At 44.1% G+C, this 10,000-nt stretch overlaps 1 protein-coding gene across 1 annotated transcript in view; it reads left to right on the forward strand.

Moving 5' to 3' along the window:
* Positions 1–8,951, forward strand: part of LOC122165489 (sine oculis binding protein homolog) — a 106,610-nt gene extending 97,659 nt beyond the window's left edge. Inside the window, exon 7 of the mRNA XM_042828479.1 lies at positions 7,057–8,951. The gene's annotated coding sequence lies outside the window, so the exon portion shown is untranslated. The remainder of the gene's footprint in view (positions 1–7,056) is intronic.
* Positions 8,952–10,000: the final 1,049 nt, after the last annotated feature.

The following is a 10,000-nucleotide window of genomic DNA, read 5'->3' on the forward strand; positions in this document are numbered from 1 at the left end:
AGGAAGGAAGGAAGGAAGGAAGGAAGGAAGGAAGGAAGGAAGGAAGGAAGGAAGGAAGGAAGGAAGGAAGGAAGGAAGGAAGGAAGGAAGGAAGGAAGGAAGGAAGGAAGGAAGGAAGGAAGGAAGGAAGGAAGGAAGGAAGGAAGGGAGGAAAAGAGGAGAAAAGAAAGGAAAGGGTTCTCAAAATGTTGAAGTATAAAATGACATACTTGCAGAGCCGCTTTCGGCTCCCACATCTTGCTGCTGGGATATGGGAGCGATAGCTTCCATCTCAGTGGCAGTAAATAGTAGGTTTGTGGTGCAGTGCTGCAGATCAGTGTACATGCCTTGAAATCCTTTCAACAAGTGCTAGTTTCTGATGGGTTCCTCGCGATTTTCCATAAAAACTCCCAGGGCACATGTTTTAAATAGAAAATCTGATTCCTGAACTCAGTTTAGAAAATAGCTACACCTGGTATTTTGCAGAAAGTAGTCAGTATCTAGAGCTCTTGGCAAATAAAACAAACACAAGGCCAGATCTTCAGCCACCCAAGCTGCCCCTCCCCTGATACAGCTCCATGCTGTTCCCTCAAGCCCTGTTGCTGTCACAGAGAGGAGAGCCCAGCACCGCTCCTCCGCTCCCTGTGAGGAGCTGCAGCTGCCATGAGGGCTCCCCTCAGCTCCTCTGCTCTGGGCTGAGCAGGCCAAGGGACCTCAGTTGCTCCTCATACACCTTGTCCTCTAGATCCTTCAGCATCTTCATAGCACTCCCGTGAACATTCTCTAACAGTTTTATGTCCTTATACTGTAGCTGCAGATTTGGCTACGTTCAAAAATATGAAGTGCGTAATGGTTGCAGGGAGAAGCTTGGGCTCTCCAGCAGTGTGTTCTCATGCTGTTGAACTACCAAAGCAGTGGTGCACATAAAATTTATAGGGAGAAAAGCACAACTCATGGTTAAATACAGAGTGTACAACAACAAAGATCAGAGTTAAGCAGACAGCCATCCTTGTAAAAACAAAATCAGAGCCAGTGATTACCTTTTACATTCAGAGGACAAGGTGTTAGACGGCACGTACCTCATTGCCACTGAAATCTGATGAAGAGTTAAGCACTCAAATGCCTCTGTGAAGCTTGACCCTGAGGCAACCATGGCCAGCTTCTGAGCTGAGTGGTGAACTCTGAAGAGTTGTGAGGAGCTTGTAAACTGTTTCTCAGTGTTGTGAGCTGAAAGTGGGTCAGGAAGGAGCAAAACACTTTTGAAGATGGTGGTTGCAAAAGAGCTGGACATAATCAAGCAGTGAGTGACAGAAGTGAAGAAAAAGGAATTCCTGTTCAAAAATCTATGGGAGAATCAAGTAAAGCAGAAATAAAGCTGTTTAAGCAAGAAATCAGGAGGAAATCAAGGCTATGCCAAGCAAGATTCTCTGAAGCACTTTTTTTTTGTTTCCAGATTACCTCCTGAGTTCCTCCCTGTTTAATCTTTAGGTTTCCTACAGCAAAACAGGGCAGTTCAGTACATTGCTGGATGCCTCCATCAATCAAGGCCTCACAGCTCAGTCTTACCTGAGCCACAACCTTACCTTGTTCATACTTTTTTGATAAGAAGATGCATTTCACTCCTGGGACCAGGGATTGTGTTTGGAAGTGCATGTGACCATCTTGTAAAAGATATGAATCAAACTCCAACATTTTACAAACCCCTCACATATTCCACATTCATTTCTGCCATGACAATTACGACTAATTAAATGTCTGGGCTTGATCCTTTGAAGTAGTGTACACACTTAGCTCTTGGAACTTCTAATGAAAACTGAAGGCTCTCGGCACACTACAGAATGAGGTTCTTTCTCTGACTCATTTGCATAGCATTACTTCCCCAGACACAATTTTGGTATTTGAAAAGAATGGTATTCCTGTACAACATGTGTCTCAATTTGTAACGATATCCTCTCTGCAGCTGGCTTGCTTTTCCAAGTGTTTTTGAAACATTACTGTCTTCAATTCAAGCCAACCTACAACAACAAATTATTCAGCGGCAAAGAGGCTGAACTGTGTTTGTTGAGAGGACATTCCCAGTCTTTGCCACACTCTCTTCCAGCTCTGCTTTTGGACTTTCAGGATATGTAATGTAATCAGCTCCTATGGAAGCATACAATTCCCCCCCCCAAAAAAAATTGTAGGGATTGAATAGTGCAGAATAAAACAACTATCGAGTTGCAGCCTCTCTGGAAAGATCTGCATCCCATCATTGGTCAACTGATATTTAAGCCTATGGTTAGAACAATTTTCAGCTATTTATTTGGAGACCACATGGTAAAATGCAGAACTTTGTGTCATTGTGATCTGCTGCCTGCCTGCACTCCAAATACTTATAAGCTTTCAAGAACCACTTGTGCTGCCACTTCTAAGTTTCTTATCCAAAGGCGAAAAATACCCTTTACCACAGGAATTCTGCAATTGAGAGATGCTTGAAGGCTAGCATAAATAAAAGTTACATGATGAGGTCACTGAAGATTTGAATTCTGACCCTGACTTTCAAAGTTCAATTAACATTCCAATTAGGTTTTATTTGAAGCAGTTCAGCAGTTATTGCTGGACCAGTTATTTTGGTGGTAAAGATATTGTTTATGTTTTTTTGGGGATGGAGATGGAGGGCACATAAGAAACAGGGAAAATCTGGGCAGCCTGTTCCAGTGCTGTGTCACCATCAAAGTAAAACATCAAAGTAAAGTTTTTCCTCTTGTTCATATGAAACTTACTATGTTCCAGTTTGTGCCTGTTGCCTCTTGTTCTTTTGCTGGGCACAGTGACAGAACAAGAACAGCACAGAAAAGAACACCACAGAAAAGAACTTGGCCCTATCTACTTGACACCCTCCCTTTAGATATTTATAATCATTGATAAGATACCCCAGTCCACTCTTCTCCAGGCTGAACAGTCCCGTGTCTCTCAGCCTTTCCTCACAAGTGAGATGCTCCAGGCTCCTTATCATCTTTGTGGCCTTCTGCTGGACTCTCTCTAGAAGTTCCCTGTCTTTCTTGAACTGGAGAGTCCAGAGCTACTCCAGATGTGGCCTCATCAGGGCAGAGTAGAGGGGGAGGATCACCTCTCTTGAACCCAAGGATCCCATTGGCCTTCTTGGCCACAAAGGCACACTGCTGGCTCATGGCCAACCTGTCATCAACCAGGACACCCAGGTCCTTCTCTGCAGAGCTCTTTTGCAGTAAGTCAGCCTCTAACCTATACAGATGCCTGCAGTTGTTCCTCTCCATGTACCCATGTCAAAAGTCATCAGGTTCCTCTCTGCCAATCTCTCCAGCCTGTCCAGGTCTCACTGAATGGCAGCACAGCCTTCTGGTGTGACAGCAACTCTTCCCAGCTTTGTATCACCAGCAAGCTTCTGAGGATGCATTCTATCCCTTCTTCCAGGTCATTGATGAAGATGCAGAACAAGACCTGACCCAGTACTTGCCACTGGGGAACACCGCTAGCTACAGGCATCCAACCAGACACTGCGCCACTGATCACAACCCTTTGAGCTTTGTGAGTCAGCCAGTTCTCTATCCACCTCACCATTCACACATTTATCCCACACTTTCTGACCTTACCTATGAGGATGTTATGAGAGAGAGTGACAAAAGCCTTCTGAAGTCAAGGTACACAACATGCGGTGCTCTTCCCTCATCTACTCAGCCAGTGATGACATCATAGAAGGCTACCTGATGGGTCAAGCATGACTTTTCCTTGGGAAACCTATGTTGACTATTCCTGATAACCTTCTTCTCTTCCACTTTCTTGGAGAAGACATCCAGAATAAGCTGTTTCATCACCTTCCCAGGGACAAAAGTGAGGCTGTGATTGCTTGGAAAGGAAAGAAGAAGATGAACTGTCTGGATTTGATTTTCTTTTTGCTTTAGTTTTTATGTTTTATTTGTTTATTTACAAAAACATCTTTGTAAAGTTTCAGCTTTATCCCAGTGTAGAATAGGAGCATTAATTGAAGAGCAGACTTTTTTTTTTTTTTTTAATGGGAAGTCATTATGGGAAATCAACTTACACAACTGTGCAGCGCTAAAACCAGGGGAATAATTTTAAACTAAAGCAAGGGAGATTTAGATTAGATGTCAGGGAGAAATTTTTTACTGAGAGAATGATGCAGTGCTGTGACACAATGCCCAGAGAGGTAGTGGATGCCCCATCCCTGGAGGTGTTTAAGACCAGGTTGAATGGAGCTCTGGGCAATCTGATCTAATACCTGATGTAGTGGCTGACAACTCTACCTGTGGCATGGGAGTTGGAACTTGATGAACTTTGAGGTCTCTTCCAACCCAAGCCATTCTATGATTCTATGATGACACCTTCTTCCAGATCTGTTCTTGAAGCACTGTTGGGATGGAGCAAACTTTGAACAGGTCTGTCAGTTTTTAGAAGTCTGCCAAATAGACTGGTGCTGCACTCACTGTAGGGCAATGGGCTGCCTTGCTGATATGGAAATATACCTGATTATGCAACGTAAAGCAGGATCAGGCCTCTGCATGCTCTGTGGTGTTCCAAAGATGGCACATGGTATGGCTGAGATTAGAAGTCCAGAGCTGTCATGGCATTTTCTGCTTTGCATGACTTGCCTATGTACCTCAAAATGTACCCAAATGTGAACTAGAGTGAAGGCCCAGAGAATGATGATGCTGTGCAGCTGGGCAGAAGGATGTAGCTGACATGCGTTTTGTCTTTAGTTCAGAGTGAAAATGAAGGGGAGTTTCGTGAACTGCCTGAACACTTGTCCTTTAAAAGGTTAAAAGATGATAAAATCCTTTGAAATTGTGTAAAATTATATTAAGAAAATATTTACCGAGGTCCTGGGGAAATTGCTGCTGTGAAAAGTAGAAAGTGGTATAAGAAGGTGGTATGGAAGGTTGACAACAGCAAGGAAACCTGACAGCACTGATACTGAAATGTGGGTTCACAACTTGGGTTAGCCTCCAAGACTAGTCTCTCTATCTGTCCACCTTGGCTGGTGGAGAGAGAGGTTCTTCCAGGCATGTTTTGAAGTACCTAAGGCAGCACCTGCTCTGGGTAAGGAGGACAAGGACACTCAAGGTGTGAAAATGGAAATCCAAGACGTTGGAGCATGAATTCCTGGTGACAGCTGTTATGTCTAGGAAAATTCAGACCTGACAATTAGGGGACATTCCAGTGGGTGGTAGAGCACAGGTTGTGTATATGACTGAAAGTGAGGAAGGATCCATAGCTAGCAAGAGCAGAGCAGAAAGAAAAAACCACCCTTGAAATCCAGGGATGGTGCAGAAGGAGCCAACTTGTTATCCCATTTGTGCTGAAGGCCTCCCCTGACTCTTGCAATATGGCAGCCTGACTTCATGGGAAGATAAATCATCAAGTATTCTAAGGGGAAGGTTTTAATGAAGAAGCTTTAAGAATAGTTGACAAAAAAAAAAAATAGGATAAATTACAGAACTATTACAAGTAACAGATGACTCCAGAGTGTTTCCATGTCTGAGCTTGCTCCCATGCTGACTTCAGATGCACTCTTGTGGTTTATTTTCAGAGTAGTTTCTCTGAGAAAAGAATTGCAGTGTCTTTTCTCCAGGGCCATGCATGTCCCAGATGAACCAGGCCTCCTCTAGCATATCAACATTCATTGTCCGGGTGAATTAAGTGCTGAAAAGTCTGCCATGCCAGCCCACATCAGTGACTGCTTTGCTCCTCCCCAGCCAGCATCCATTTTTTGCATTGTTTTTTCCTGAGCAATATGATGTGAATCTGGAGACAGAAACATTCAATGGAGTGCAGAACGAGAGGGAAGCAGCCATGGAAAAAAAAACAGTGTGTGAGTGCACACATGTCTGAAGCCATGTCAATGGCATGGCCTCCTGAGAAGTTAGGACACAATAGGAGCAGCTCTTCATGACTGCTGGCACTGCCAGGGCATTAGCACAGCTTTCACCTACCCTGATGGTATCCAAGCCCACACAGGTGAACCTTCTAAGTTACCTGTCTGAACTGGGTCATCATTCAGCAGAGCTACTCTCCTTCCCCCCACCCGCACTGACAGTGGGCAGCCTTCCTGCTTGCACTTTTTCTATCATCTTCTTCAAGCCTGCCTCTGCTTTCGGAGTGGTCTTCCAGCCCCGAGTCAGCACACTGTTTGGCATTGGAAAGCAGGTGTAACCCCGTGCATCCTTTTCAGGCAAACCGTATAAGCAACTCTGTTGCTGTATAATTACAAAAATTTGTCCTTTTGTAGCCATTGCAATTTTTCTATCTGATCAGCAATGTTTGCGGAGTGTTGGGTGCAAGTTCAGCTGGAGTGACAAGCCTATGTTGTTTACTAAAAAGTCATTTGTTTTGGGGGGAAGATACAGGTAGCTGATTTCATTGTGACATCTGACTGTGAAGTGGTAATGATCAGTACTTATTCTGTTTTTTATAAAACTTTGCATGCTGTGTCTGACAAGGATTTTTATTCTGTCACCCTATCACTACAAAGATGCATTCATCAAACACAATGACCGTCATGGGAACCATTCACCGGGAAAGATGCTTCTCCAGCCTGTGCTCTGTTACATGGAGCCTATCTGCAGTGGGGGAAAATGAACAGGCTGCACAGAGCCAGCTGACTGCTCCTCACAGAAAGCACTGGGAGCCAAGGAGCATCCTCATGCGCTCCTTCCCAAATCACTTATCACTCTGCTGAGCCATTTGAGGCTGACTAGTGAGGGATGGACAGTCATTTTCGTTTATGTATGCTAAGAAACACACAAAGCACCTGAAGTACAGAGGGAGGTTTCGTAGAGAGGATGTAGAATTTGTTTTCACTGCTTCCCTTCTTAATCTCAGAGCGAGATTTCAAGCCAAAAAGTGACAGAAAGCAGCCCTGTACTTTATGAAGAGTACTCAGGAAGTGGACTCATCCCAATTCTCAGTCTAGTTCTTGCCCTCAGCACTCCGCACACAAGGTTCTGAGCACGTTGCCCTGAAGCCCAAATGTCACTCCTCACCCTAGATATAGTGGTCTGGGTGCTCAGGGCGTTTACACTGTCCTTGTCTGCTTTGCAGGAACGCTCGCCAACAGGGTACCTTGCATGGAGAAAGGGAGCAGAGCAAACCACATCGCTCCATCCAACGACACCAGCTGGTCCGCTCACCACCCCTCTGGCTAAAAGTCAAGCAAATAAAGCAGCTTCCCATCATGAAGTCCCTCTGAGGAAGCCTCAGTCCCACGGGTGCCTTTGACCCAGAAGACAGCACATCATGGACCCACACAGTGTGCTCAGCATTCCCGCGACCGCCCCTCTTCTCCTCCAAGGAACGCTTTCTCCTCTTGGTTTCTTGCTGTGGGGATTTTTCACCCTGGTTTCAAAAACCACATGGACCAACGTAGGTACTTTTTCCCTCCCTGACTTCAAAGTTCAGATATTTGAGACTGGACAGTGATATGGATTTTTTTTTTTTTCCTTTTTTTTTTTTTTTTTCTTCGAAAAACTGCTGTGGTTTTGCTGCTACACTAAGAATCGTGATTTGCATTGTATGGTTTTGGACCTATTCAAGTTTTGATGGGGGAAAGGGGTAATACTGGAGTAGCAACGCTTCAGAGTCATCTCTGTCCTACCCACGATGCACTTTTAAATGAAGAGGTAGAATATTTTATTGGCTAATATACTTTCCTTGTTATTTTTACAAAGGCCACCTTTATCCTTTCTAATGCCATATTTTCAGTGTTACACTTTTATGGCTTTTAATTTTTGATTTGACAGATGTAAGAAGCAGCATGAATAGTTTATACTGTGGTTTTTCAGAGACTGAATGCCAAGAGAACTCAGTAAATGTTTATTCTTCTCAGCTTTCTCTTTAAATTCCCCTAAATAGCGCCCCATTTGGGAACAGAGCAAGAGTGTTGAACTAAAGACCAAAATTCCCTCAAGGTGTAAAATAATCTGAGGGGAATATTTGCTGGGCGTCACGAAAGACTCGGATGAAATTTCAACCCTGATGGTTTTCAGTGATCCAGGAAGGCAGTGAGACAATCTCTCCATATGCATAGCCCTTTCATGATAATTAGAATGGTATGGACAAACCAATGAAAACAAGGGTAAAGTGAGAAAGATCCCTCATGATTCTGTTTCACTGTTTGCTTTCTCCTGTCATGGTTAAGAGAAATGTGCAATTCGATCCTCAATCAGTGGGTGGAGGATAACAGGGTAGAATTTACTTGTGTGCACTTGTACAGTCGTAGCCAAGAGTCCAAAAGTACACTAGAGCATGTTATACTGGCACTGAATTGGTAAGAGAGTCGTGGAGTATCCCATTCTGACAAATACAAAAAAAAAACAACAAAACAAAACAAAAAAAAAAAACACAAAACAAAAAAAAAACACAAAAAAATTCAAAAATAAAACAAAAAAAAATTAAAAAAAATAATCAGATCACCTTGTGATACAGTGTAACTGTTTACTAACTCCAATAAAGCAATTGTTCACTCTCCAGTGTTCAGAGCACACCTTTTCTATAAGGCTGCTGCGGGGCAATGAGAGCAGTTGGCAGAAGTGGGGCTGATGGTGTTGGCGGTGCTGGGAATGGGGTTTCCAAGTCAGCTGAGCCAGAGCCTTGTAGCGACGGTGCACTGTGAGCACTATGTATATACTGTATTTCTATATTTTCCTTTGTACAGATTCACTTAAGTCAAGCTACTGTTTTACAGGTGCTCCTTATTTATTAGAGCTGTGAAAGCTTGGAAAACACACCGGGCGAGCGAGCTCGCTTTTTAAAAAAAAACACAGAAAAAAGAAAAAAAAAAAGAAAAAAAAAGGGCAGGGGGGGGATCCAACAGCTCCTGAGCCAAGGGAGAGAACTCCAAGAGACATCGATGAAACATCTTCAAGAGAGCAAGAATCTAAAGCACCCTCTGTGTGCTCTGCATTCCTTTTGGGCTTGCAACACTTTTCTCTCTCCCTGACTGGTGTCAGATTTATTAAAACAAAATAAATCTCCAAGAAAAAAAATGCACTTAAACGTGCTGTTGTTTTATTATTATTATTTTCTTTTTGTGCATGCAGCTATTCACTCCTCTACCTGCCTGGTCACTGCTGACACAAAGGTCACTCTGAAGGTTGAGAAATGTGCCTAAATGATCGCATCTCTTCTGTGAAGAAAGGCTGAGGGAGCTGGGCTTGTTCAGCCTGCATCAGGCTGTGGGGAGACTGCACTGCGACCCTTCAGTTCCTAAAGAGAACTTATGAACAGGAGGGAGATTGACATTTTACACAGTCTGTTAGTGATAGTAAAACAGGAATGGCTTTAAACTAAAAGAGAGGAAATTCAGGTTATATTTTAGGAAGAAATTTTTTAATCAGAGAATGCTGAGGCACTGGCACAGCTGCCCAAGAAATGTGGGTGCCCCATCCTTGGAGGTGTTCAAGGCCAGGTTGGATGGGGTCCTGGGCAGCTGAGCCAGGGGACGGCAGCCCTGCCCATGGCAGGGGGTGGGACTTGGTGGGCTTTGAGGTTTCTTCCAGTCCAAGCCATTCTGTGATTGTAAGTGATCCTGGAGGCCATATCTGTGTCCCTTCCATTTTTGTGTCTCCATCATATCCCAGCTTTTGCAATATTCAAGGTGCAGGGAAAAAAACCAACATCTCATCTGCACTGAGATTCAGGCCCTGAAATATACAGGAGAGCCCTGTCAGCTGCTCTGACCGCAGCTTTGTTCCCTTCAAGGGGATATCTGTGAGCACAGTGTGCTCATGCCCATGCATTTGGGGCCCGTGTGTGGAGTGTGTTCCACATGCCTTTTGCAAGGATGTGGTTTTTCAATGCATGAACTCCCCCTGAAATCAAGCCTAGGCTCTTTTAAGAACCGAACTCCTCCCAAATGCCCCCAGCTCTGCAACATCAACATGCTTGCAGGCCCTGAGCTGTCTTGCAGAAGGGTGTTTGCTTCCCAGCTCTTGGCCGGTGCTGCTGACAGAGGGAGTTGAAATGTCCGGTGAGCTTTGTAACTTCT

The sequence above is a fragment of the Centrocercus urophasianus genome, unplaced genomic scaffold (genome assembly GCF_019232065.1).
Source record: "Centrocercus urophasianus isolate 14NV4802_14NV808 unplaced genomic scaffold, USGS_Curo_1.0 seq_10, whole genome shotgun sequence".
In the NCBI taxonomy this organism is placed as follows: Eukaryota; Metazoa; Chordata; class Aves; order Galliformes; family Phasianidae; genus Centrocercus; species Centrocercus urophasianus.